This window comes from Rhinolophus hipposideros (genome assembly GCF_964194185.1).
Source record: "Rhinolophus hipposideros genome assembly, chromosome: 4".
Classification (NCBI taxonomy): Eukaryota; Metazoa; Chordata; class Mammalia; order Chiroptera; family Rhinolophidae; genus Rhinolophus; species Rhinolophus hipposideros.
Window position 1 is genome coordinate 65,874,328 of NC_138050.1, and position 26,893 is coordinate 65,901,220.

Consider the following 26,893-nt stretch of genomic DNA (forward strand, 5'->3'; position numbering starts at 1 on the left):
ATTTTCTCTTAGACAGAGGGCTGGATATTTTAAAGCTAGGCATTATATTGCCAAGGGATTATTTAATTTAATAAGTTATTTAATTTTCATTTTCTTGATGCACCTGGTGAAAAATGAGGGGTGTCCTGCCACAGACACCTCATGTACCAAAAAGAGACTGCCAGAAATGGGGAATGGCTTGATGAATCCAGCTGCAGTTAGCTCTTCCTGTTTTAAAATGAGGCGAAAGCTTATACAACTATTCATTTTGCTGTGAAAATTTCGTCTGATTTTATAGATGAGTTTTCCCAATCGCTGATATAAAATCCTATAAGTAAGCACATACCAAATGTTTCCTTTTCATAATTATCTAAAGCACAGACGAGTCTTGAAAAGACAATTGTATAGCTTCTTGTGTTGCTTCATGGGCTTTAAGTGCCCACAAAGAGGATTCCTTATGCTTTAATTTCTCTTTATTTTTCTGACTGTAAAGACCCTTGGGGTAAATGCCAGCCCCACAATCCCGCCGTTATATGGTTACTGTCAGCCTGCTCCAATGATGCTTCCTGTTCACTAGGCCTCCTTTCATCTGACCACAATGTCCTGGCTTTGCTGCAATTCTTAGTCAACGCCCATCTCTTCAATAGCCTGTGAATAGTATTAAATGGTGTTTATGCTAGCTATTGTTGCCTTTTGTGTGGTTTGTCTAATTCACAGAGAAAAGTCTGCTTTTGTGGTCGAAGACCAGCTACGTCATGGCACACCATGTGCCTTCTGATGGGACCCAGTCCTGCTGAGTGATAACATTGCAGGCCTGAGCTCCTTTGCAACACAATCCTGCATTCTTAGCCCAGTCAATACGCTCACAGGCAGACTGGTTTACTCTTTTTATTAAGAGGTAGGGGAAGATAAAGCACAAACAAATACCAGATCCTGAAACAAAACAGAAAAGAAGGGTAAGTTCAACTGATTTGCAACTTACTCAGCCAGGCAAGAAGTGAGAAAGCAAGTGAAAAGAAAATCACAGATTTATTTTATTAGCTACCAGACGTGCCAGGTGTACCCACCGTGGCAGCAAATACTTCACATTTCAGGAGTAAGATTGCATTATGGTTTCAAGGTATTGTTTAAAATGACACATAATACCAGAGTCACTACTCTGCAGGGCTTTTTCTAAAGTGCTCACAAAAGAGAAAGGATATAGTATTGATGATTACATTATCCTCTGGTTCAAGAGTCTTTGCAGGGCAGGTATGTTGCTATGTCTTGAAAGGGCTTTTGATGTAAGAAGATCATTACGGGCTCAGTGGTAATTGATCCCTAGCGGCCCTGGCTTTTGGTGCTGTGGGTTATTTCATACTGCTGCGCTGCGTAATCCGTTTTCCAGCTATCTACCATCTTTTTTATACCCCTAATGGTGGCTTATATTTTAGCTTATTTTTTTTCCCCTTTGAGAAGTGCTTCCCAGACAAAAAGAGTCAGGTGCACAGAAAAGGAAAGACTTTACTTTTAGCTGATGGTACACATCTTTCCGTATGGAAAACGTGTTTCTGAATTATGGGTCCAGCTTGTTTCTCTCATTTTTCTACTCCTTGACAAAAAAAACACATCCCAATGTAAAACTGAACCCAGGCACAAAGAAGGAAAAGGAAACCAGGTACCATAGCTTAAAAATGTCAGAGTCCAAGGTTTCAGGAAGAGAAAAAGTGCATTATTACATTGAAAACTACTGGCATAATGGAATGATTTAATTGCTGTTAAAAATTCTGAAAATTTAGTTCTTTTCTTTAATGAAAAAGTTGAAGTAAAACAATAGAATCCCCCAATTCATCTTCAGTTCAAGAAAGCAGGAGAGCTGCTTTTCAAAATATCTGGAAGTTGTTTTTCTAAGACGAGTCATGTCAACCCATGAAAAACCACCCCCTCCAATTTGGAAGACAAATATTTATTGTGCCGAGTATGAATCTAGTATGGAGCTAGTGCCTGTGGTAGTTTTCCAAAAAGTAGAGTTTGCAGTCTCTTGGGGGGAAAGTAATATTAAAAAGCAATCAGGGATAATTCAGTACTAGCGAGGCAGGGTCATGATAAGCCCAAGTCTGGAGGCAGGGCAGCCAGTGGGAACTGGAATACTACCAGCGCAGGGCTCTATAATATTCGCTCTTGTGTCTTTTGGCCTGAGCACATGCGGTTGCATATGCCAGGTGCTGGGAAAGTGTCTGCTGCATTTAGATAGATCTGTTGCTGCAAGGATTATATATATACATACATATATATATACGTACATATATATATATGTATATATATGTATGTATATATGTGTATATATATGCATGTATATATACATATATATGTGTGTGTGTATATATATATATATATATATATATATATATATAGAGAGAGAGAGAGAGAGAGAGAGAGAGAGAGAAAGGAAAGAGGAGTCATTAAAAGGTGGAAATAGCTAAGGCAATGCCTGCTGGCAGGAATGAACTGTGGTGGTAGGACCTGAGCCTCGAGCCGTGGCATCCTGAAGGAAGGGCCTTTCTCTGAATAGCAGTTCTCCTCTGGTTGGGGATGAGCAGCAACGTGGGTGGTAGATCAGTCAGTGAGCGAGAAGGGGGTGCCACCAGAACAAATGAGTAGAGTCAAAGCTGATGGTCCTTGCATTGGAATTAGCCACCAACTGACCAGCCTGAGCAGCGGATAGATGATGTCTTAGGAAGGAAGAGAAGGAAGGCAGGAGCAGGGGCAAATTATTGTAGGCATCCAGACTCAGGAAATACAACCTGCATTTGAGGAAAGGGATTTACATTCATTTATTCATACAATTAATTCATTTTTACAAATACATATATGGAGCACTGCTACTCATCATGTTTATTAAGCTAAATAAACACTGTACTACGGACTCTAGGGGATTTCAGGAAAATTTGAGAAACCTTAAAATGGCATACCTGGCTCTCTATCACAGAAGTATTTCAGTCTCCATAGCTGGAGACATGAAGGCTCACTCCTTTTCATGGATAACTAAAGGAATAGGACCCTGCATTCATAGCATGGACTCAGCTGGGCGGCTATTCTTTGACTCATCCACTCATTCATTTATTCAATTGTCAAATACCTATTGAGCCACAAGTATGTAACTGGCACAATTTAAACTCTAGCCACAGAATATAGAACATGGTTCCTAGCGTTGCGTCTAGTTCCTGTCTTTGAGGGAGTCAGACATATTAAGAATAATTATACCAATATAGTTCTTATGTGTGGAGGGTGCTATTAGAACACCGAGGATGAAGTGCCTACCCCTGCCTAGAGAGGCTTGGAAATGTGTCACAGAGGAGCTGATGTGCGAATGACCTCTGGAGGGAAGACTGACTGACCCCCGGTAGGTAAGGGACGGAGTGGCATTCCAGGCAGAGGGTACAGGAAAGGCAATGAGAGGGCTCTACATGTTCCAGACACTACAAGCTGTTCACAGGGTAAGGGTGGGGAATGGCACTTGGAATGGAGGGCTGGGTCAAGGCCATAAGGGGTCTTGGTTTCTTATAATTCTACTTCCAAAAGTTACTCTCTCTGCCTCCCATGGGACCAAACTCGACCTTCAATTTCTACCTCAGTTCATTTATTTACTAACCCAGTTCCCACATTCCCCTCTTGAGAATTTGCATGTGGCCAGACCACTCCTCACTGCAGATACCAGCTACTCCTTTCCTAAACCCTGCCAACAGACTCCAACCAACTGCTCTCAACTGAAGCTACACCACCTTTTTCAGATGTAGAATCTTAGATTCTCAGGAGATGAGGGACATTTTCAGATCATGGGACTAGTGGGTTTTCATCTTTTTTTTTTTTTTTGTATGAACAAACATGATGGATGATTTTCTCCTGCAAGACATACTTCCAAAGGTGCACTCAGATCATTGGCTGTAGCAAAAGTAAGAGCAGCTGAAACTCTGTTTCTCTCTTTCCAATTCAACTAACACTTAATGGAATGCTAGTAATTCAAAGTGACATTATTATAGGACTAACACTGAAGCTGCAAACATTGGCCCTGTTTCAACGACATGTGACAAATTCCCTGGAATTGATCTTACATTTGATTTCAACCAATGCTTGACTCTTCTTACAACACCCCTGATTCTCACTCTCTTATAAGGCAATCAACTCAATTCGTGGACAGCTCCAAATATTACATGCTTGTTCCTTAAATAGAATAGACACCGCTCTTTCTATGACTGCATTTATCCCAATCCCACTCTCTGTGCTTACATAGGATAAACATGTAACTGTTATGTTGCCACATAACAGTCCTTTAAATATCTAAAGATGATTATCCTTAATAACGTTTTTCTTTATCTAGTTTAAATATTCCAATGACATGGTTTTCATTCTTGGGGGAATTCCATTTTGTCAATGTATCTCTTAAAATGTGACACTCAAAACTAAAACAGTTCTCTTAATGTAGGAAAGTACACCTCTGGGACTATTATTGTTTTTATTCTGGATGAAATATTTCTATTAATGTAATTCAAGATCTCATTAGCTCTTCGGGCAATTCTGTTTATTGGCCAATGTTGCAATTTTCATTAAATTAAACCCCCAAAACAATTTTATTTGAATTGCCAATGACTCAGGTGTCTCTCATCTTCTAAATGGTCAGGAATTTTTTAAACCTTACTGCAGAATTTTATATTTATCCCTATTAAGTTTCATCAGATTAGTTTTGCTGACTGTTCCAAGCTGTCAGACTCAATTTGAATATGTATCTGACATTTAGTATGTTAACCAACCTTCCAACTTTGTGCCACTACTAAGTCTAGTAAGCATGTCTGTTTTATTCTAATTCAAATAGTTAATCAAAATGTTGAGCAGGATGGAACTAAATACAGAGACTAGTGGCATGCCACGAGAGACCATCTTTTCCTTCTAGGTTGCATTGGTCATAATTAATATTAATAAAATAAACTATTTTAACCAATTGTGAATCCCTCAAACCATAATGCCATCCATCACACTTGACCATAGATAGATACATCATGAATGATGTTTTAGAAATGATGCCATTTTGGATGTCAAAATATGCAACTTATTTGGAATAAAATTTCTGTGGAAATGAAAATTGAGATTGCCATTTTAGTTGAACATCCCTTTACACAGGGAAAAGAAGTTCTTTGGAGTTCTAACTAAGAGAATCAGTAAGAACAGGACCCATAAAATAAAATTTTAAAAAAGATCAATTTGTTAAATGTTCATGTAGAAAAAAAGCTTAAGTAAAAAGCTGGGAAAACTATCTGAAACATATATGATAAAGAGTTAATTTCATGAATACACCAAGAACTCCCCTGAGTTAATAAAAAAAAAGATGAATAACAAAATAAAATAGTCAAAATACATAAATAGGCACATACACACACAAATGGCCAAGTAACACAGGAAGAAATGTTCAATTTTAAAAATTTTAATTCACAATTTGAGTTGAAAATTAAAACACAGATGAGAGGCCATTCTTCATCTATCAGCTTAGTGAAGATTAAAAAATTTGACGGTATGCAATGTTGTTAAGAGCATGTGGAGAGAAATCCTCTCATATTATAAATTTATAAATTGGTACCACTTCTGTGGAAAGCAACTTGAAATTGTCAATTAAGATTTAAAATATGCATGTTCTTTGATCCAACAATTTTATCGAGGATTTTATCCTATAAATATAGTCCCATGAGGTATATAGAAATAGAGAAGTTGTATAGACTGGATTTATCATGGGGCTGTGTGACCTTTGGCAAGTTACTTGACCCCTCTATACATCAGTCCCCTCATCTGAAAACGAGATAATAATACTATCTGCTTATTGCAATGTTGTGAGGAATAAATGAGTGTCTGAACAGCAAGCACATAGTAAGTGCTATATTTGTGTTTACTTTTGTTCTGTTATTATTTAGACAGTTGTCTATTTTAACCTTAAAAAATGTCCATCAATAAGGGATAGGTGAATTACATCACAGTATATGCCTACAGTATAATATTGTACAGCCATTAAAAAAAATGGAGTAGTTTTATAAATGCTGATTTGAAACAATGCCCAGTTACATACATGCTTCAGTAAAAAAAAAAAAAAAAAAAAAAGCAAGGCAGAATAGTATGTATAAGGTCTGACAATTAAGTTTGCAAACTTGTTATAACAATGTTGCTAACCTTTTTTTGATATCAGAGGGATTATTCATTATGAATTTGTACCAACTGGACAAACAGTTAACCAATTTACTAGTATTTGGAAGTGCTGAAAGGCTGTGTGAAAAAGTTAGATGACCTGAACTTTTCGCCAGCAATTCACGGCTCTTGCATCACGACAATGCACCAGCTCACATGGCACTGTGTGGGGGGGAGTTTTTAGCCAGTAAACAAATCACTGTATTGGAACGCCCTCCCTACTCACCTCATCTGGCCCCCAATAACTTCTTTCTTTACCTGAAGATAAAGGATATGTTGAAAGGAGGACATTTTGATGACATTCAGGACATCAAGGATAATACAATGACAGCTCTGACGGCCATTACAGAAAAAGAGTTCCAAAATTGCTTTGAAGGGTGGACTAGGCGCTGGTGTTGGTGCATAGCTTTCCAAGGGGAGGACTTTGAAGGTGACCACAGTGATATTCAGCAATGAGGCATGTAGCACGTTTTCTTGGACAAATTCACGAACTTAATTGTCTGCAAATAATGATAATTTTACTTCTTCCTTTCCTATTTGGATGCGTTTTATTTCTTTTGTTGTCTGATTGCTATGATTAGGACTTCCAATACTGTGTTGAATGAAACTTGTAAAAGTGGGCATCCTTCTCTTGTTCCTGATCTTAGAATGCTTTTAGCTTTTGCCTCAACACTCAAGGTAAAGTGAGTCTGTTGTACACAGCATATATATGGGTCTTGTTTTCTTATCCACTCAGCTACCCACTCAGTCTTGTGATTGGTGCATAGTCCAATTATATTTAAAATGATTATTTATAGATACATAGTTATTGCCATTTTATTATTCATATTAATGTTTTTTTCCCCCTTCTTCTTAAAGAAGTCCCTTTATCATTTCTTGGTAAATACTGGTTTGGTGGTGATGAAGTCCTTTATCTTTTTTTTTTTATCTGGGTAGCTCTTTATCTTTCGTTTAATTTTAAATGATAGTCTTATTGGGTGGAGTAGCCTTGGTTGCAGGTCTTTGTTTTTCATCACTTTGAATATTTGCTGCCAATCCCTTTTTGCCTGCAAAGTTTCTATTGAGAAATCAGCTGACAATCTTATGGGAGCTCCCTTATAAGTTACTAGCTGTCTTTCTCTTGCTGCTTTTAGGATTTTCTCCTTGTCTTTAACCTTTGCCATTTTAATTATAATGTGTCTTGGTGTGAATCTGTTTGGGTTCATCTTGTTTGGGACTCTCTGTGCTTCCTGCGCTTGTCTGTCTATTTCCTTTACCAGATTAGGCAAGTTTTCAGTCATTATTTCTTCAAATAGATTCTCAATCCTTTTGTTTCTCTCTTCTCCTTCTAGAACCCCTATGATGTGAATGTTGTTATGCTTGATGTTATCCCAGAGGTCTCTTAAACTATCTTCATTTTTTTATATTATCTTTGTTGTTTTTTGCTGTCTTGTCTTCCAAATCAGATTCCATCCTCTGCTTCATCTAGTCTGTTGGTGATTCCTTCTAGTGCATTCTTCATTTCAATTACTGCATACTTTATTTCTGATTTTTTAATGGTTTTTATATCCTTTTTAATGCTTGCTAAATCTTTGTTGAAGTTCTCACTAAGTTCCTTGAGCATCCTTGTAACCATCGTTTTTAACTCTGTGCCTGGTAGGTAACTTGCCTTCATTTCACTTAGTTCTTTTTCTGTAGTTTTCCCCTGTTTTTTCATTTGGAATATATTTCTTTGTTTCCTCAATTTGACTGTCTCTCTGTGTTTGTTTCTATGTATTAGGTGGATTGGCTATTTCTCCCAGTCTTGGCTAGGTGGCCTTGTAGATGCCCTGTGGGACCCAATGGTGCAGTTTCTCTGGTCAACTGAGCCAGGTGCTTCAGGAGTGTTCCTTGTGTAGGTTTTGTGTGCTTTCCTATTATGTTGAGGATTGATTGTTATTGGCACATTAGTGGGTGGAATTGATCTTCAAGTTGACTGGCTGTGGGTTTTGGGTACATCCACAGCTTACAGGTTGCCATGTGGACGACTGACCCTGTGGAGCCAGATTTGCCCAAGTGGGCTCTGGTACCTGCCCTTTGGGTGTGCTGCTTGTGGGGCTAATCAGGTGGTCCTCTGTTGCAGTCTGAAGCCAACCTCCAAGTATGTTAGTTGTGGGGCTTCTTGGGAGGCACTCTGGTGCAGGCCCAGGTCAGCCACTGCTTGTGACCAGGGAAGACCTAGTAGGAGCTACAAAGTGGTCTGTGTTTTGCCTCTGCTTGTGCTGGACCAGGAGGAACTTGGGAGAGGCCACACTGCAAAACAAGATGGCTGCCCCCAGAAATGGGCCTAGGGTAGTAACACAAAAAGCCTTGGTGCATCCCAAGGCCTGCTGCCACCTGCCAGCTCCTGTAAGGCTCAGACACTGATAGAACATCAGCTGTATGCTAGTTTGGTGAGGTAGAGTCTCAGGGAATCACCAGTGTGAAATGAGTGATATTCACCAGGTTAATGAAGATTCTGGTTTGGTGCCAGTGCTGAGACTGGAGTTACTCAGCAAGTCTCAGAGCTCACCGAGGCCAGCTGCCACCTGCCTAGGGCCACAGACTTCCAAGAATTGTCTAAGCAAAAGTACAGCATGGGCTGGGCTGGCTGCTTGATGAGACAACGCATCTGGTGTTGGGTGAGTTATGGGCGTTGCGTGAGATACGTGGGGTGGAGTCCCAGGTAGAGTGAGTGACATTCATCAAGCCAATGCAGTTTCAGATTTGGCCATATGGGGGAGGGCTCAACACAGGAAAGGTGGCATCTGCCTTCTGACTGCATGAAAGTAGGACTACACAGGGCAAATAGCGACTGTCCCTCCAGCCCTTATCCTGAAGCCACACAACTCAGTTTCTCCCTGTATGTCTCTGACGCCTCCTGAGTCACCATCCCTCCACCGGAGCCCAGGGTGAGTGCCTGTGAGCGAGTGACTCTATGCCCGGGCCCTTTAAAAAGACATCTGGGTTTCCCACAGCCTTCTCTCTCACCCAGATAGTAGGAATCCCCCCTTCTTTCACAGCCAGATGATGTGGGGCCTCCTCTTCCTACATCAGAACCCCAGGCTGGGTATAGGGCTGGGGTCTCTCACTCATGAGGGGAACCTCCATGGCTGAGATATCTCTCCCAATTCTCAACTGCCACACACACATCTTTGCCCCTCCTACCAGTCTCGACATGGCTTCTTCTTTATATCCTTAGTTATAGGACTTCTGTTCAGCTAGACTTCAGACGGTTCTCCAGGTTGATTTTTCTATAATTTCGTTGTAATTTTAATGTGGTTACAGGTAGAGGCAAACACAGAATTTACCGCTTGGCCATCTTGGATTCCTCTCAACTTCTTAGTTCTTGAAACTGTGTTATGAAATACTGGATATCCAGGAACATAATGATTAAAGCTTGCAATGTAAAGTTGGACTACTGAAGGAAATCCCAGCTCTGCCACTTAACTTGTGTGTCCTTATGCATAGACTTAACCTCCCTCAGCGTCAGTTTCCTTAGCTGTTAAGCCTTTTGGTTTGCTGCTTTCTCACTGCCTCTGAAGATGGTGGACAGTCCCTCTCAGGTCCTGGATCCTAGCTCTGTATCTTTTGCATTATGGACTTTCAGATTTTCTCTGGGCTTTTCTCTTCTTTGACTGGGTCCAGAAACTAGCTAGAATCAGAGTTGTTCCAACTTAGAAACTTGACTGGGTTTCTTATGACTCAGCCTCATGAATTTGGTTAGTGTGAATGAACCTTGAGTGAACTGATCAAATGAAATTCCTGGAAATGCAAAACTGAAGTCCTGACCTTGAACCCATCCTCCCTTGGGCACCTGAATGAGAAAAAGGGCAGTGGAAATGGGGAGAGGTACTTGTAGACAGTTGACCATGGGAGCCATTCTGGGATGTTTTAAGGGGAAGGGAATGCTGGTGACTGTGTTTTAGGATGATTAACCTGGTTATGGTATAGGGAGGGTGGGGACAAGCAGACAAGCACGAAGTCAACAAAATTCTTCTCTCAGGGTAAAAGGGGTGCTGAAGGAGTGGCAAAAACAAATGACATTGCAAATAGAAAAAGTGAAGACTGAATTTAGGGAGTGGTTCTCACACCATAAGTAGCAATAAGGGTATTTTATAAGTTGGAATTGGGCTTAAAGAGAAGAGGAAGTTAAGAAGGAAGACCATGTCTTTATTGAGTGAATATGGGACGTTAGCATCATATTTAAGATGCTGCTGCTTCTGTCTTTTCCTTCGTCACTCTTCTGACTCCTCCTAAACTGGTGGAAACAGTGCAGGTGGCATTACAACATTTATGTCCAGGCTGCATCTAAAAAGAGCAGTCAGAGCTAACTCGTGGTTTCATATCGTGTTCTTCTTGGGTAGTTCTAAGTTTAAAGAAGTCTTCCACAGCTGTGTAGTCTGGTTCAAACCAGGGACAGGCTCTAAATCTGCAGACATCACATCTTTATTGCACTGCGTGCCTGTGTCCCACATAGTGTTGCCAGCCTTTCCAAGAACCCAACTGACACAAGACAAAGTTAGGACGGGGCTGTAGTAGAGTCTGAATCTCTGAGTTTTCTATGGTATATGATATGGTTTAAGGAATCAGAATTTTCTTGAAGTAAGTTAATCTTGATTGGCAGAGTATTTGGACAATCACAAAAAGCCACAGTAAGCAATAATTGTAGGTTCTTCTGGGATTTTACAATATAAAAATCAGACATTGGTGTCCACCTCATACATCCCTCTCCCTCTGTGTACAAAAATTGATTTCCAATGCTTGAAATTTACACAATAAAGGAAACCTTTGTTTTCAATTCTACTGATAAGAGAGGCAATATATGCAACCTCCTCATTGATTGACTACTGTTTTCTAAGATTTACTTCTTGAGAGAATCATTAAACATAAGAGAAAATGATTTATTTCCATTGACTGCATGATATGTCCACCTGACAGCTATAGTTTTTATATTAAAATTATTAATTATGTCATTAATGTAATTTGCAGAATCAAGAAGAAATTACTCAGGTTCTGACTGTATTGCTAGTTATGTTTTTTGAATAAGTATAAACATTTTTAGAGGAAATAAATCTTTGACAACAATAATAGATGAAAAAGCCAACTGCTCACTATAAATCACCACTAGCTAAAGGAAACTTCCTCTGATTATTTAAGTAAGTGATGAGTGCTGGAAAGCTGGTTTCTCAAAATGTCCCTTTTCATACTGTAAAATTCTTAGGATCATTGCTAATTTCAAGTATTTAGGAAAGATGAGTTCCCATTGTTAATTTAAATTCCTTTCTCATGCTCATAACCATTTCATTGCTTAAGGTTAATAAGTTATATAGAGCGTGGTAAAGCCAGGCTTGATTTCAGTCTCCCTGAAGTCTCCCCTGAACTATGTGTTTATATTGACTGGGGATATTGTGTGCTTGTCTAATTATCAGAAATTTTTCTCTCTCCTGACAATGATTGTTAAGAAATTAATTATGACAATCAGGGAAGTAACTCTCTGCTCTGTAGCCTGGCTCTGGCTGAATGAAAAACTCCAGCCTCGAAGTGAATGTCTTGAAATTATGTGATTCCTTGGAATCATGTGAAATTATGTGATTCCTTGGAATTTTCTAGAAAAAAAACTTGATATCAATAGGTACAATTTCTGAACCCCATTTCCTCATTAGTTTGAAGGGCCTTTACTATCTCTCCTACTGTTACTTTCGGAGCACAGGGTTGGTTATGCATATTTTTCTGACATGTAACAGGTGCTGGCTCCATGGGTGTATAACTTCCTCTACTTAGAAGGTCCTGGCACTTGGTCTAATGCTCTGCAGTTGCTGTCTTGAAATTCCTGATAGTTTTTGAACAAGGGACCATGAATTTTCATTTTGCACTTGGTCCACAAGTTATGTAGCTTGTCCTGAGTGGAGAGCTGGTGCCTGGCATATGTTACTATGTCAAAGTGATCCTGTTTTTACAATAAGCACAACCCAACTGTACAAATCAAAGTCTAAGTGGGTAATGACCATTTCTCCCATAGTGTGAATTTGTTTCCCCTCCTTCTTGCAATAGTTGAAAAATGCTTGTGATAGCACTTTTCATGTCTATGAGGAGTGATGACAGGTTAAATACTGAAGATTAATTTTGCTTCTAATGGGTGTAAAATTCTTTAAGTAAAAACAGATTTTCTATTATAGGAGGATGAATAGAAATTTTAGAACTTTTCTGTTGAGTAGTTTATGCAGTTTTGTTGTTCTAAGTGTTTTATCATTGTTAAGATGTGAAACAGTGAAATTGCTTTTTATATTTGGGTATCCCAGGAACATATACCAAAAGAACCTATTCTTTTTTCAATAATGTAAAATAAATGTGGTGGCTACCCGTTATACAGATAAACTTGGTCTATGAAAAGATTCTCAATGTCACTAATCATCAGGGAAATGCAAATCAAAACCACAATGAGGTATATCCTCATACTATTAGGATTGTCATTTTTTTTTTTAAAGCAACTGTTGCAATGACGTAGAGAAATTAGAATCCTAGTGCACTGTTAGTGGGAATGTAAAATGCTACAACTGCTGTGCAAAACTATATGATAGTTCCTCAAAAAATTAAACACAGAATTACCATGTGATCCAGCCATCCTTTTGGATACGTATCCAAAAGAACTAAAATCACGAGCTCAAAAAGATATTAGTACTGCCATCTTCATTGAAGCACTATTCACAATAGCCATGAGGTGTAAATGGCCCAAATGTCTATTGATGGATGAATGAATGAAGAAAATGTGGTGTATCCCTACAACAGAATAGTATTTAGCCATAAAAAGGGAAATTCTTTTATAATCTACAACATAGATAAACCTGGAGAATATTATACTAAGTGAAAAAAATCAAGTCACAGAAGGATAAACTCTACATGAATCCACTCATATGAGGTACCTGACACAGTCAAACTCATAGAAACAGAAAGTAGAATGGTGGCTGCTGGGGGGCTGAGGGAGGGGGAAATGAGGAGTTGCCATTCAATGGGTATAAAGTTTCAGTCATGCAAGATAGAAAAGTTCTAGAGATATGCTCTACAACATTGTGTTCACAATATTGTACTGCATACTTAAAATTTTCTTGAGGGTAGATCTCATGTTATGTATTTTTGCCACAATTAAAAAAGAAAGCAGAGTCAATTCCTGTAACCCAGGACCATATAAGTTATGCCCATTTGCCTGTCCACTGTTTTTTGTTTGTGGTATACTCTGATGTCTCTGTGTCCTCATGATAAACATTCACACACTCAGTAAGTTAGTCTAGATTACTTCAGTGCAGTTTTGGTTGGTCTCGGTTTACCTTACCCAGAGGATAGGAGTTATATGCAACTATATCCAAAATAGGTGGGGCAGGTGGTATTACCCTTACTGGGCATGCTCCAGTGCTAGGATAGGAAGTATAGTATTTTTCTGCAGGTTAATCAATGTGAACTTTCTTTTAGCTTAATTGGTTATTGGAGGTATTTGCCTTTGACCTGCTTCCAAAAAACAAGGAAGAATTTCCTGCTGTCCTTTATTTTACATCCTATTGGAATCATCATCCTGGGACCCACTTTGGCTTTCAAGCTGTCCCTGTCTTTGAGTATCTCCTGAATTTCGGGAGGGATCATGAAAGGACTAACCAGGACTAAATTCAGCAGGTGGAGTTTATCACTTATAACATAGGGTAATGTTTTGAAATTGTTGCACAATATGATTCTTGCTCATTGATTTACATGTATTTCCATTTACATATTTTATAATAAAAATAATTTGCATTTAGTAATTTAGTTTTGCTCACACATGGGGTAGATTACAAAAAATTGCCCCAGCCCGTTACCAGTCCCTTCATTCATATCATTTGCCATGTTACTCTGCATGGCTCTTCCATTCTGAGACTGGGTGTGGCAATGTGACTTACTTTGGTCTATGGGATGTCAGCTGATGATACAGGTAGACACTTGAAAAGTACCTTGCCTTATTGGACTTGCTGACTTTTGACCTCTTTCATCTCCAAAAGAAGAACATGGTTGCCTACAGGTGGATGAGCTGGGCCATCCTGGATTGGCCAATAGCCAGCAGACCCCCAGACATGTGAGAAAGACCAGTGCAAAAAAGCAAACCTATGTACCAAGCTGTAGCCAGGCCTCAGCTGAGTGCAGCCAGATCAACTTAACCTCATACACTCAGGAGCTGAATAAATGTGTTTTGTGATAATCTAATGAAGTGTTATGATTGTTCATGGTGCAGCAATAGATAACGGATATACCTGCTGCTATGTCAGCAGGATGCAAATATCTATTCAGGAGACCAGGAAGGATATGTGGAATGATGCCCTAAAAATTTTCTTGTGAATGTAAGACTGTCAGTGGGAGTGATTGACATAACCAGGTGGGAAAGAATAATCGGAGAAGTGGAGAAAAACACCTCTGGAACAGAAATAAAGAAAAATTGAGAATTGTAATTGAGAAGCTCGGTAAGGGCAGTAACTGTGTCCCTGTCATCTTTGTAGGTCCAGGATCTAACAGAGAGCTTGGCACTAAGAGGGAAGGACTCGATAAATGTTGTGGACAAATTTATGGAACAACTGGAACAGTGTTTACTCTCCTGCTTTATTTGCTATTCAGCACATCTCACTTCTGGTCTATAAAATCCAGAGCTGCCTAGCTACGTGCATGTCATTTCCTTTGGGTGGTGGCTGAAGGATTGGTTGTTGAAACTTATTTAAAAATCACTAATTCAGGTTTGGTATATCTTAAGTTTAAATTTCTCTCTGCTGAACAAATCCATTTTATTGTAATTATGCAAAATAGTAGTATAACTGTTATCCCAGAGCAAATATTAAAAATACTTTGAAAAACAAATGGTTTTATTCACTCTTGCTTCCAAAATAGGCATATAGTATATCCACTCCTAACATTTGGTGCCTTGAGGCAATATTTAGTTAATTCTAAATTATTAAAATATAGTTTGTACCTGAAAATAGTTAACTTCATTCAAAAAACTGTTAAATAAAATAAAAAAAAATGAAAAAACATAAACTACTCTGGTAGTATTGTCAGCAAATACAATTTAGTAAAGTTTTGTTACACTTTGAAAAATTTAACCACGGAACCCTTTTTCTTTCTTAGAAAGAGGTTTTTTTGTTTGCTTGCTTGCTTGTTTGTGTTTTAGTTTTATTTGGAAATCTTAAAATTTTCAAATAACACTACCCTTCTTTGAATACTACCTGATAGGAATGTTGTTGGAAGTGGGTTATTTCCCACTCTCTGAAGGTAGGTTTATTACAAAAAATGATTTTATAAAGTGTTGGAAAACGTTATGTGAAGTCACCTTTTCGCCATATTGTCCCCTCCTCAACCTGTTGTTTCCTATCCTTCTTGTAAGAAAGAAGCTGCCACAGAGGACGCTGGAATTGCAGAATGTCCTGGAACAGGCCAGCATCGGAGGAGGCTATAAGTGGTAATTTCTATATCTGTAGTTGAGGTAGATGGATAAATTTGGGATCAAAATTTCTAATTTGACCCATCCTGACAGCGCCTGTGTTATTTCTGGTGACTCTTGCATGTTCTCCTTAGTGGCTTACTGATGACTTCAGACAAACTTTTTTTTTTTTTTTTGTAAAGAGCCAAGTAGTCAATATTTTGGCTTTGCAGAGCATACAGTCTCTGTTGCAACTACAGGACTCTGCCATTTCAATGTGAAAGCAGCCTTAAATAATCTGCAAATAAATGAGCAAGGTGTTCCAATAAAATTTGATGGACATTGTTGATGGTTACATGTTACATAATTTTTACGTCACAAAATATTATACTTCTTTTGATTTTTAAAAAATGCATTTAAAAATGCACAAAACTGTTCTTAGCTCATAGGCCGTGTCCAAACAGGGGGTGGGTTGGATGTGACCCGTGGCCATGATTTGTCAATCCCTGACCTTAGGTTAACTGGGCTGATATATCAAACTGAATGGGACGCCCTGAATAAGAACACAGTGCAGAAGCCAGACAGCTTGAGTTTTCATCGCAGCTCTGACTTTTACCATCGGTATGATCAGTTTATTTATTTATTTTTTTGGGTGGTTTTTTTAAAAAATGTTAACAAGTGGGAATATTAAAAATCCACTTCAACACTGCTGTGAGGATTGAATGTACTAATGCAGATAATAACATGCTTGACACCTGGCAAATAGTGTGTACATGTAGGTTGTTTCAGTTATCGCTGTCACCTGCCATGGTTGGAAATTCTGATTTATTTCGAAACATGCAGAAGAACTAGGCTGACTGCATGGAATCAGCACTATTAATTGTAGTTGGACCACTTTCCCGATGTCAGTGATCCTTTCATAGTTTTGCTCTTGCCAGTTCACTCTCATACTTCTATAGGTGTATCCAGATTTTGAAATTCCCAAATAAAGCCACAGCATATCGCCCTGATCTGCTATTTGTAAAAGTATCTGTCATAAAGTTAGCCAATTTTAACATCTCAAATGAAAAATCCAGTCACACTGCGAGTTAGAAACAAACAAACAAACAAACAAATAAATAAATAAATAAATAACCTAGCCAAAAATTTTAAATGTTGATCCTCACTTTATGAAAGGAATCCTGATTTTTTTTCCCCCGCAGACTTTCCCATTCCAGGTAAGATTCATAGGACATGGGGTATATACTATTGGAAAACAAGCACAGATGACTTATACTTAATTGCTAAAATAATATACAGGATTTATTGTTCTCATGTGTTTTTATTAAAACTCAGAGGATGGTTACAAACCAGTTTAGATGATCACATTGCTTTTATTACCAAGAGAAATGTCTATGGCATCTTTCTTGATCATGATACAGTGCAGATTACTGTTTGTGTCCTTTCGTCTGACTTGGGCTTCTTCCTTGTAAAACTTTTATTCATCAGTAAAATGAGTATAACTTTAAAATCAGGCCACACAGTTTACAGCCACACACAGGGGCCCCAACCACTGACCTGCACTCCCGAGGCCTGGCCCCATGACAGGGTGACCTGGACTGCGGGCTGTGTGTCATTTTTTGTCCCCTTTGCAAGTCCTTGGACATTTAGCTGGGATGCCACTCAGGCAGCTTCAGAATGTTGGAGACAGGGAAGCTATTATGGAATGGTCTAAACTCTGCTTTGATTACCCTTTTTCCCTTCCCCAAAACAAGAAATCCCAGGAAAAAAATAATTTCCCAACTGTCCATTATTGTTTAGCAACAATCCCAACCCTGACATCCTGGTGTGTCATGACTCTGTGTGACAATCCCTACTCAGCAAAGCCCAAGATGCTACCATCCTGAGTTGAAGGAGTGACAAATGAGCTTATTTTTAAGGCAGGCTCTTTAGTGCTGTGGCTTCTATATCTGTGGCTGGAAGCATCATAACAGTGGCTTGTGTTTCATTCAAAGCCCATGGTATAAAAGAAGCTGATTTAAGTTTTTATTAGTTATAGGAAGAAAAGCATGCTCACTTTATATAAATTATGTTAAATTAACATAATATGTTAATAATTATGTTTTCAGTAACAGAACCCTAAATCTTTAATAAGTCTTAAATTCAGCTATTTATGTTACATAATGGCAAGTGGCAAAATTTTCTTTATTAATAAATCAGCAATGGGTTGAGAAAGTAATGTCACAGTTTACTGTAAATTCAGCAACATGCAGTTCATTCGGGGATAAATTTATACCTGTATATGCTTTCTTGGTTCATAAAAATTTTAGCCTAAAGCGACTAACCAACAAAAATCACCACCCCCACCCCTCCCAATCCAAAATAATGAGGCTTTTAAAATGTATGCTCAGAATTTAAGCCCTACTAATTTTGTTTCAGTATTTTAATAAGGAAAAACACACCTGGAAAGTCTGTAGCCATGGTGTAAATTCAGCACCAAGAAAAATAAAGATCAGGGATGACTTTTTAGAGCACGGTTTAAAACACAGGAGCTTGGGTTTCCCTGCATTAGAATAGGTACTTTAACTTCCTGAACAGCTAAGAAAATCGTTGCTTCAGTTAAATGTTTTCTGAATGTCAAAATACTAGATTACAAGAATAGTCTTTATTAGTGTGGGCACTAATCCTCAATCTTATTAAACTTCTGCTATTACCTGTAACGCTATTCAAAGTGTGGAAACATTTTTTTAAAGAGAATTATAACAATCACGTGGCTACTTGAAAAGAAAAGACTAACTGTAATATGCAGATAATTGAGGAAAAATTATTTTGTCTGTTCTAAACTGTCTGGGTAACTACCTTAATTATCTTCCTTAGGGTGCCAGCCAGGCGTCAGTCCTGAGGTGACTGTAAATCTCAGATTTTAGGAAAGGTAACACTAGAAGACTAACATTAGCACCAGTGAGTGTTAATTCAGAATGTATGGGAACGGTGATTGACTTCATTGTTGACTTCCTAGCCCAAGGGGAACTAATCCCACACCTATTTGGAGGAGGAAAGTATTGAGATTGTTTTGAGGACAATTAACCTAATGCCTTTTTAAATATGAAGTGCCATCTCACCTCTGAATGTACAATTGTATCTCCCACTCCAAGATTAACATTTAACACTGGCACTATTGTGCTGCCCCAAACCATGTGTCAAACCTACACAAAGTGAAATATCGTCACCAATGCAATGGGGCATTGAGCAGATTTCAGCTGTCTAGATGTTGCTAAACCATTGGTTTGACTGACTCATCAATGAATTTTTTTGACCCAAATGACCTCATTTTGGGTTAGCTCAGCTGGCAATGTATGTACACGGAATTCTATCAACAGTTATCGGGAGAAGTGAGAAGTTCTGGACACAGATTAAGGATGAGCTGGTCTCCAGATCTTCAAAGCACTTTGGTTTCTTGCTTTGCCATTTTATTAATCTCTCCCAACAGGGAAATGCAGAGTGCACACGAAAGAAAAAAAGGAACAGAAACAAACTGGCTCCTGTCAGCTGTGTTGATTTTTCACTTAGTAGACTTCTTTATGGATTAAAAAACTTTTTTTCTGTTTCTTGTAAAGCAATGTTCATTGGAGCTTAGCCAATAGATGGTATCATCCTTTCCAGAGTCTATGCTATGGGCCGCTTATGGAAGCATATCTGCTCAAGGCATTCATGCAAATTATTACTTACTGCCCTATATGCTCATAAATTAATAGCTTTTCTGTGGATGAAAAACAGAAATTAGACAACCATTAAGGTTGAACAATGTTTAAAGAATATTAAATATTAATATATGAAATGAAAAAAATATTGTGAGTGATATCAGTAGATATGCCAAAAGCATAACAAGCCAAACCTAAGAATGCAAATAATAAAAACATGTTTTCAGCTAGATATTCTGGATGGTTTAGTATTCAAATTAAAGTTGATTTTTTTTTCCCCTTTCAGTAAAAACAAAACAAAGTATTTACTGCTGTTGTCATATTGTATGAGTGTTCATTTTCATACTCAGAACAAAAATGAATTTAAGGTGAATAAACTAATAAGGTCTGTGTTATTTTAGACATTGTGCTGGTGAGAAGAATTTTCTTGGCAACATTGAAAATGCATACCATGAATATTTAGAAAACGCAGTTTTTATCAGTCTATGGTTATTTTTTTTTATCCCCAGCATTTGAATAAATAATTGCTAGGTTGGCATGTGTATCCTAGCGACTGCCAGACGCTATGAAGTTGGAATGGAAATTGGCAGAAGACTCCTCTAGGTGATAGGATGGAGTGAACTGTTACTCTTCGGATAAGTGGACATGGTCTTTGGCAATAAGAAATTTAGGAGAAAAGTTTTTATGACTAAATGCCCGCCCTTAAAACGTTCCCGTTAGGCAGATTTAACATCGGGGTATTGATCCCACACAAGTGACAAGAGCTCTAGCTCTGGCCCTGCCCTTACTTTGAATTAGTTATGAGGTATTAGGCTAGAGAACCTGTCTAGGCCCCTTACTCGTTTACTATATGGACTAGTAATACAAATGTTATGGACATCACGGAGGTACTGTATTTGGTTAAATAAGATGAAACCTAAATAAGCACTATAGTATATTCAGTCAGTCAATGTTTTGTTTATGGAGCACCTACTTTATGCCAGGCACTCCGCCAATCACTGAATAATTAAAAATGAGTGCAAATAATGACACCGTACATATATTGTGTACCAACTCATTTCATCCTCACAGCAACCTCATGGAGCAAGTGCCTCAAATCATCCCTTCTTACAGCTGATGAAACTAAAGCACAGAGAGGTTAAGTAAATTGTCCAAGGTTAAGTAACATAGTTAGTTAGTGGCAGAGCTGAGAACCCAGAGAGCTGGCTTCCGCGTGCATATTCATTACACTACACTGACTCTAAAACTGTATCATTGTTCCAGGGCCTCAGAGTCTCGTGACAGAGATGGACCATTATAAAACAGTATGGAATGCAGTGAGAGCACCGTGCTCCTGGCATCAATATGGAACCACGAGGAGGTGCGCCTGACCCAGCTTGGTGTGCATGTGAATGTGTGTGTGTTGGTGATTAGGCAGAGAATGGCCAGTGAAGTCTTCCTAAGATAAGTGAAATCTCAGCTGAGTCTTTAAAGGATGGGCAGGATGGGCAGGAAAGGCATTTTTAAGCTAGTCACAAAGGGCAGCATCAACCTGGAATGTGCATGGCCAAAAAGCTTCAGTCAGTCATTCTGGGAGTGATGGCAGAGAGGCTGGAGGTGGAGTGGGATGAAGATCTCAGAGGACCCTACGTGCCAGGCTCAGGAGACATAATGGGACTTTAATGTGTGATACTAGTGATGAAGGTGAATGGTAATATCAGGTGGCAGGAAGTTGTGTAGATTGCTGCATGGAGGAGGCAGGGCGGGAGTAGAGGCCACAATACTGCATCGGCAGGAGGTACCGCAGGCTTCTAAGTAGCATAGGAGTGATTTGTAAGGAGAGATCCTATACGCCAGTGCTTTTCAAGCTTTGAGGTGCATGAGATTCATCCAGGGCACTTGTGAGAATGCGGATTCTGATTCAGGAGGTGGGGTGTGGCCACGGAGATTGTGCCTTTTTGAAAGGCTCTCAAGGGATGCCACGCTGCCCATCCTGGACTGCACTTTGAGCAGCAAGGCCATATGGAGTGTGCGCAGCCTAGAAAGGCCACTGCGTTCACCAAGAAACTCATCAGAGATAACCGCGGTGAATGGGTGTGAACTGGTACATCTCAGGGTTCTAGCAGAAAATGCTGCAAAGTAACTTCTGGGCAGGTGCTTGGTTTGGTTTGATCAAGGCTGCTACCCTTCTTATTCCTGAGAAAACACTTGTGGTCCTCTCCCAGGCATTTGAGGCCTGTCCCCTCACCCCAACCACCCAAGACTTGTTTCCATCCCTTCCTTTGTTTTCTAAGAAAGTGGGATTAAGGGATTAAGGAAGTCTGTGCAGAGGAGAGAAAAAATCTATGACATTGATTCCAGGACTCTTTGAAACTTGGTATTATCTGATAGGCCATATCTTCCCCAAATTGTATCATAGAGCATATGCATTTATAGAAATTCAAGGGACTAAAAATAACCTGAGCTTTGAAATATATGTAGTGCCTTGGTAGGTACACTGAGGCACACCCAGAGAGCTCACATAAGGAGAGCTGGGAAATCCTACCTTGGAGCTCCAGTGAGCTTGCATTTAGGGAGGGCTTCTCGTAAAGATGTTTGGGAGACACACTTTTGGGTTTCTCAGGGGCCTCGAGAGCATCACGTTATTGTAGGGTCTTTGGGACTTTCAACTGTCGATGCTGTGTCTGGAAACTCAATGTCCTTGAACAACAGTGTAGCCAGAGAGAAGGAACCAGAGCTGGGTACAGGTCAGGATTACACCGGATTCTGCCGGATGTTCTCCCTTCACCCATCACCAAGAAAACTGTGGGTGTGGCTGGAGTTAGTTCTAGTAACCTCTGAGCAAAGAGTTAGCCTGAAACCAAGGAAAAAAAGAAAAGAGACCTCAACCCAGGATGGAGACTAAATAAACTTTCATTAGAGGTAAAATGAAATGTGGTAGCAGCTAGAACAGTGACACTCACCATCCTAAAAATGCCATGAAAGTTGTTACCTCGTATTTAGCTCCTTGGACAAAGAGCTGCCCTGAGAATTTTTCTACCTCCCAACCTAGCAACTTCATTTAACCCATATTATTGGGGAGGCCTAAGAAGGCTAGGTTACAGTCCTTCTTCAATGACTTATTTTCTTAGCCTCTTCCCCTCAATGTAAGATGAAAAGTTTTATATTTTGCATTATTTTTCATTGTTCAAGGACCAAATAGGCGTTCTAAAACCTTTGGGTAAAGTATCCAAGTGGTAAGACAGCATCAACTTTTAAATTTTATTTTTATGCCTAGGAATTTTTCTGGTCTTAAGTTGTTGATATTATGGGAACATACAAAATTACGGGGGGAAAAATAGAAGAATCTTTTGCTTGAAGGCAGCAGAGCTGATTTGGGGCAATTTACTCTGTGGTCTCTCTGCTAGGAATTTATGTGGTACCCATCATATCCTAGGTGTTTCCTAAGCAATAGTGAGCAGGAGGCTAAAGAAGGGAAGAGTTAAAAAGTAGATTCAGGAAATCATTTCAGTACATGGATACTGTGACTATATCAAGTAACGCAGTAGGTAGACTTTACTCAAATTCTGTAAGAATTTGTGTGCAGAATTTGAGTAAATTCTGTAAGCATTGTGTGTGACACAATGCTGATTATATACCCTTCCTTTGTTTTCAAGTTTCTGTCAAGTGTTTGTATTTTCTTTTCTTTCCTTGGATAATGTGCTACTCTATAACTATTCTCTTCTTGCTTTGTGCATTTAGAGGAAAAGTTTGGAAACAAAGATCTTACCTCTTACTTGAATTTGGGGTCTCCTGGTAGTACGTGCTCTAGCTCAGAGTGCAGAAAGGAACAAAGTAGCCTCGCCCAAATGCTTGTCTGTGAATTTCTTAATTGCTCTGCTACACCAATGTTTAATTCTGCTTAGTTGGACAGTCTGGTTACTCTACTTGGAACTCTCCACACTGAAAACCCCACATTTCTTTTTACATTTATTTCGATCAATAAGACACTGATTTCTACAGCCCCCGACTAACATTCAAAGTTATTAGGTAAATGAAAGATTCATGGACACGACCAGGATTGTGGGGAATTAGAATTCTCTCAACCTACCCCACAAGCAACCATGAAAAAGTAAGTAATTTACTATTTTTACTAACTCCCCCTGATTCTTCTATTCAACCAAAATTTATTCAACAAATATTAATTCACTGGATAATACCCCAAAGACACCAAATATCAGAGCAGTTAGAGTTCTTATTCTATCAACACAACTCAAACCCAAATGGAGAAGAGAAAAGAAAGAGGAACTGAGAAAATTCACTTGAAGAAAGCAAAATGTGGAGGTGTCTTCGACTGGGTTCCCTGGGAAGAGATGCTGAGATAGAGTATTGTGTTGTCCAAGATTTTCTAGGGAGATACACTTGTGGAAAAGGAAGGAAGACAGGCTTAGGCTGAAGAGACGTTGACTCACAGGGCGGTTGCATATGAGGCCTGTCAATCCATGAAACTCTGGAGCTCTGGAGCTGAGATAGTCTTTCAGGGTCTCCAAGATTGAGGCAAGGGGTCTGGCTTTAGTATCTTTCATCACCTACTCATTGGCGGTGAACTGTTCCTGCAGAAGGGGCACGCATTCCAGTTATCTATTGCTATGCAACAACTACTCTAAACTTAATAATTTAAAACAACAAACATGCTATTATATCTTACAAATTTATGTGTTAGGAAATCAGACAGGGCTTGGCTGGTTGATTTTTCTGATCTACATATCATCAACAGGAGTTTCTCTGTGGTCTTAAGCTAACAGATGGGCTGGTGTGGAAGATCCAATACAACTTCTGTCTGTCCCCTTGGCGGGGGTGACTAGAAAGCCAGGCTCATCTGAGACTGTCAGCTAGATCACTCACATGTGGTTCCCCAGCATTGTGGTCTCAGAGTAGCTGGGCTTCTTACACAGTGGCTCAAGGCTCTTAGGGAGTCTTTTATATGACAAAGAGGAAGTTGCTGGTCTCAGGTCGGGAGCCAAGACACTGGCAGAACATCACTTCTGCTGAATTCTATTGATTAAAGCAATTGCAGAACCTGCCCAGATTTCAAGGTGGGCATGGGGTGGGATTCAACTACACTTCACAGGGGGAGGAGTAACACAGAATTTGCCACGTGTTTAGCTCTACCACAGGGCACAACTTTGGATAAAGCACCTCCTTCTGGCATTGGAGAATCACCAGTGAGAGACGCAGCTGTAAAAGTGTCAGCAGCTCATCTTCCCAGGAGCTGGGGGTTACATGTCCCATCTAAAGAGGGGACCTGCTGATGAACCACAGTGTCTGCTGCAGAAACAGTGATATATATTCTCCAGAATAAGTTCCAATCAGCAGTTAACATTGGATTGTATCTTGGGGAGGAGAAGTTGTCTAAGCAACTTTCCTAGTATTGTCCCATAAGGGGGCTTAAAAGCCGAGGATGAAGAACAGGAGGCCACTGAGAAGTTAGCAGAGTTATCAGCAATAACACAAGATCACCCTTCAAAGTCTATGGATTAGCCGATGGGTAGGTGTCTATTGAATAAACCCTAATGGAACTTGTGCTGAAACCTCTGATGTGTAAGACTCACAGGCAAAAAAATGGAAAGAAATGTATCTGGGGTTTCTATGTCCTTGGAAAACTTTATTTCGGCTTTTAAAATCGTAGAATATTAGAGCTGAGAGACACTGGTGACCATTCAGCCTCATTTCCATTTTGCAGAAGAGAAAATAGGATCCAGAGAATGAAAACTCTTCTAAGCTCATACTGCTAGTTAATGCAGAGCAAGGAGGAAAATCTGATTGCCTTCCTTCCAGCCCAGTTCTCTTTCTTACTCTAAGTCAGTTTTCAAATAAAAATTCCTCTGGCTGGCATTGGTGTGGTCTCTGAGGTACCTCAGGAAACTGTGTTGGTCCAAGATACAGAATTTCTGACATACAGCTTTTGATAGCAGGCATCAACAATTTATAATGTTAATGCTATTTTAAAAAATTGAAAATGATTCCTCTAGGAAAGGGTGCAAACTTTTGTGTGTTTCTTACTTTTTTTAAGTCTATATATTTAGGTAACTGCACCTAATGAAAAGAGAATTTCTTTTTGTTTTTGCTTTAGATTCAATCTCATCCAACAGATTTTACAGATCTCTTAAGTCCAGGCTCTTTGCTATGTGCTCTTATGATTAAAAAACTGAGCAAGGTAGTCTCTGCTCTCAGAGAACTCACCATCGAATTACATAGTTACCTGAAATCAGCCCAGCAAAGGTCCTTGAAGATCATTTTCAGTTGCTTCCAAGTAGTGGGGAACCACTGAAGATTTTAGACCATAGGAGTAAGACCATTAGAGCTCTACCTTTTAAGGAAGATATTAGGAGCTGGTCCAGATGAGCACAAAGAGCCTCAATGGTCCAGATGAGCACAAAGAGCCTGGAGCTCTAGGGCTAAGAAGGAAGGGACAGCTTTATCAGGAAGTCAAAGATTTAATGGAAAGAGTCTCAGATTTAGATTAATCAAATAGCAGGCTGCACAAAGTCAGTGCTGCAGCAGGTAGAGTCATGTGACTCTGGCTGTCTCTAAGATCCCACCTTAGGTTACGTGATGTGGTCTCTGTTGTCTAGCAGACGCCTAACAGGCTCACCTTTCAGTCACAAATGAAAACACAGATACAAATTAATGGGCAAAAAAGGGCCCCATTTGTCTGTTTGTGTTGCTATACAAACAGCTGAGCAAAAAACGTCCCAGTGAGCTTCAATCAACCCACTTTCCCCTTTTCTTGTCTCTCATTTGCAGTCAGTATAGGTCACAAAAGGCTGCTCACAAAACAGCTAGTGATTATAATTTAAATGCATGCTTTCTGAAACCTGAATGGAAATTAAAGCAGGGAGCTACCTGGGGGGAATGGGACAGGGAAATGGGTTGGGTACATCTGAGGCAATAGCTTTAAGTGCTAATTGTCCAGAACTTCGCAGTATGACCAGAATGCCTTGGGGAAAGCCAAGGTCACTCACTTGCAAACTGAGTCAAATTGTGGTAGTATTGGAAGGAGGGGATCCCAGTTGGAATCCCCTCTCAATCTGAGCAGAGGATTCACTCAATCTAAGTGAACCCCACAAATGCCTGTCATCCAGCATCCAAGTCAGCTCTGGACCAGGCAGTATGTTCTACTGGCTTCTGCTCATGGGATCACACAATAGCAAGTGAAAGCATTTTCTGCTGGCATTAGCATGCACTCTCACAAGGCATCAAAAATCCAAATAGAATGAATTCTTTCTCTCTCTGTCAATCTCTACTACCCTCTATCCCTGCCCTCCCAAGTAACTTCAGGTGCAAATGATCTGATAATAAAAACAAAAACCATTGAAATGAAAGAGAAGATACTCAGTAAACAACTGAAATAAATACTCTTCTCATAGCAGTCATCAAGGAGATATATGGTTTTTTGCAAAGGCCCCAAACCTGCACTCTCCATTACAGTAATCATTAGCCCCATGTGGCTATTTAAATGTAAATTAATGTAAATTAAATCAAATTTAAAATTCTCCAGTCACACTAGTCAGTTTCAAGTACTCAGTGGTGATATGTGGTTAGTGGCTACCATGTTGGACTCTGCAAACCTCAGTGCATACATAAC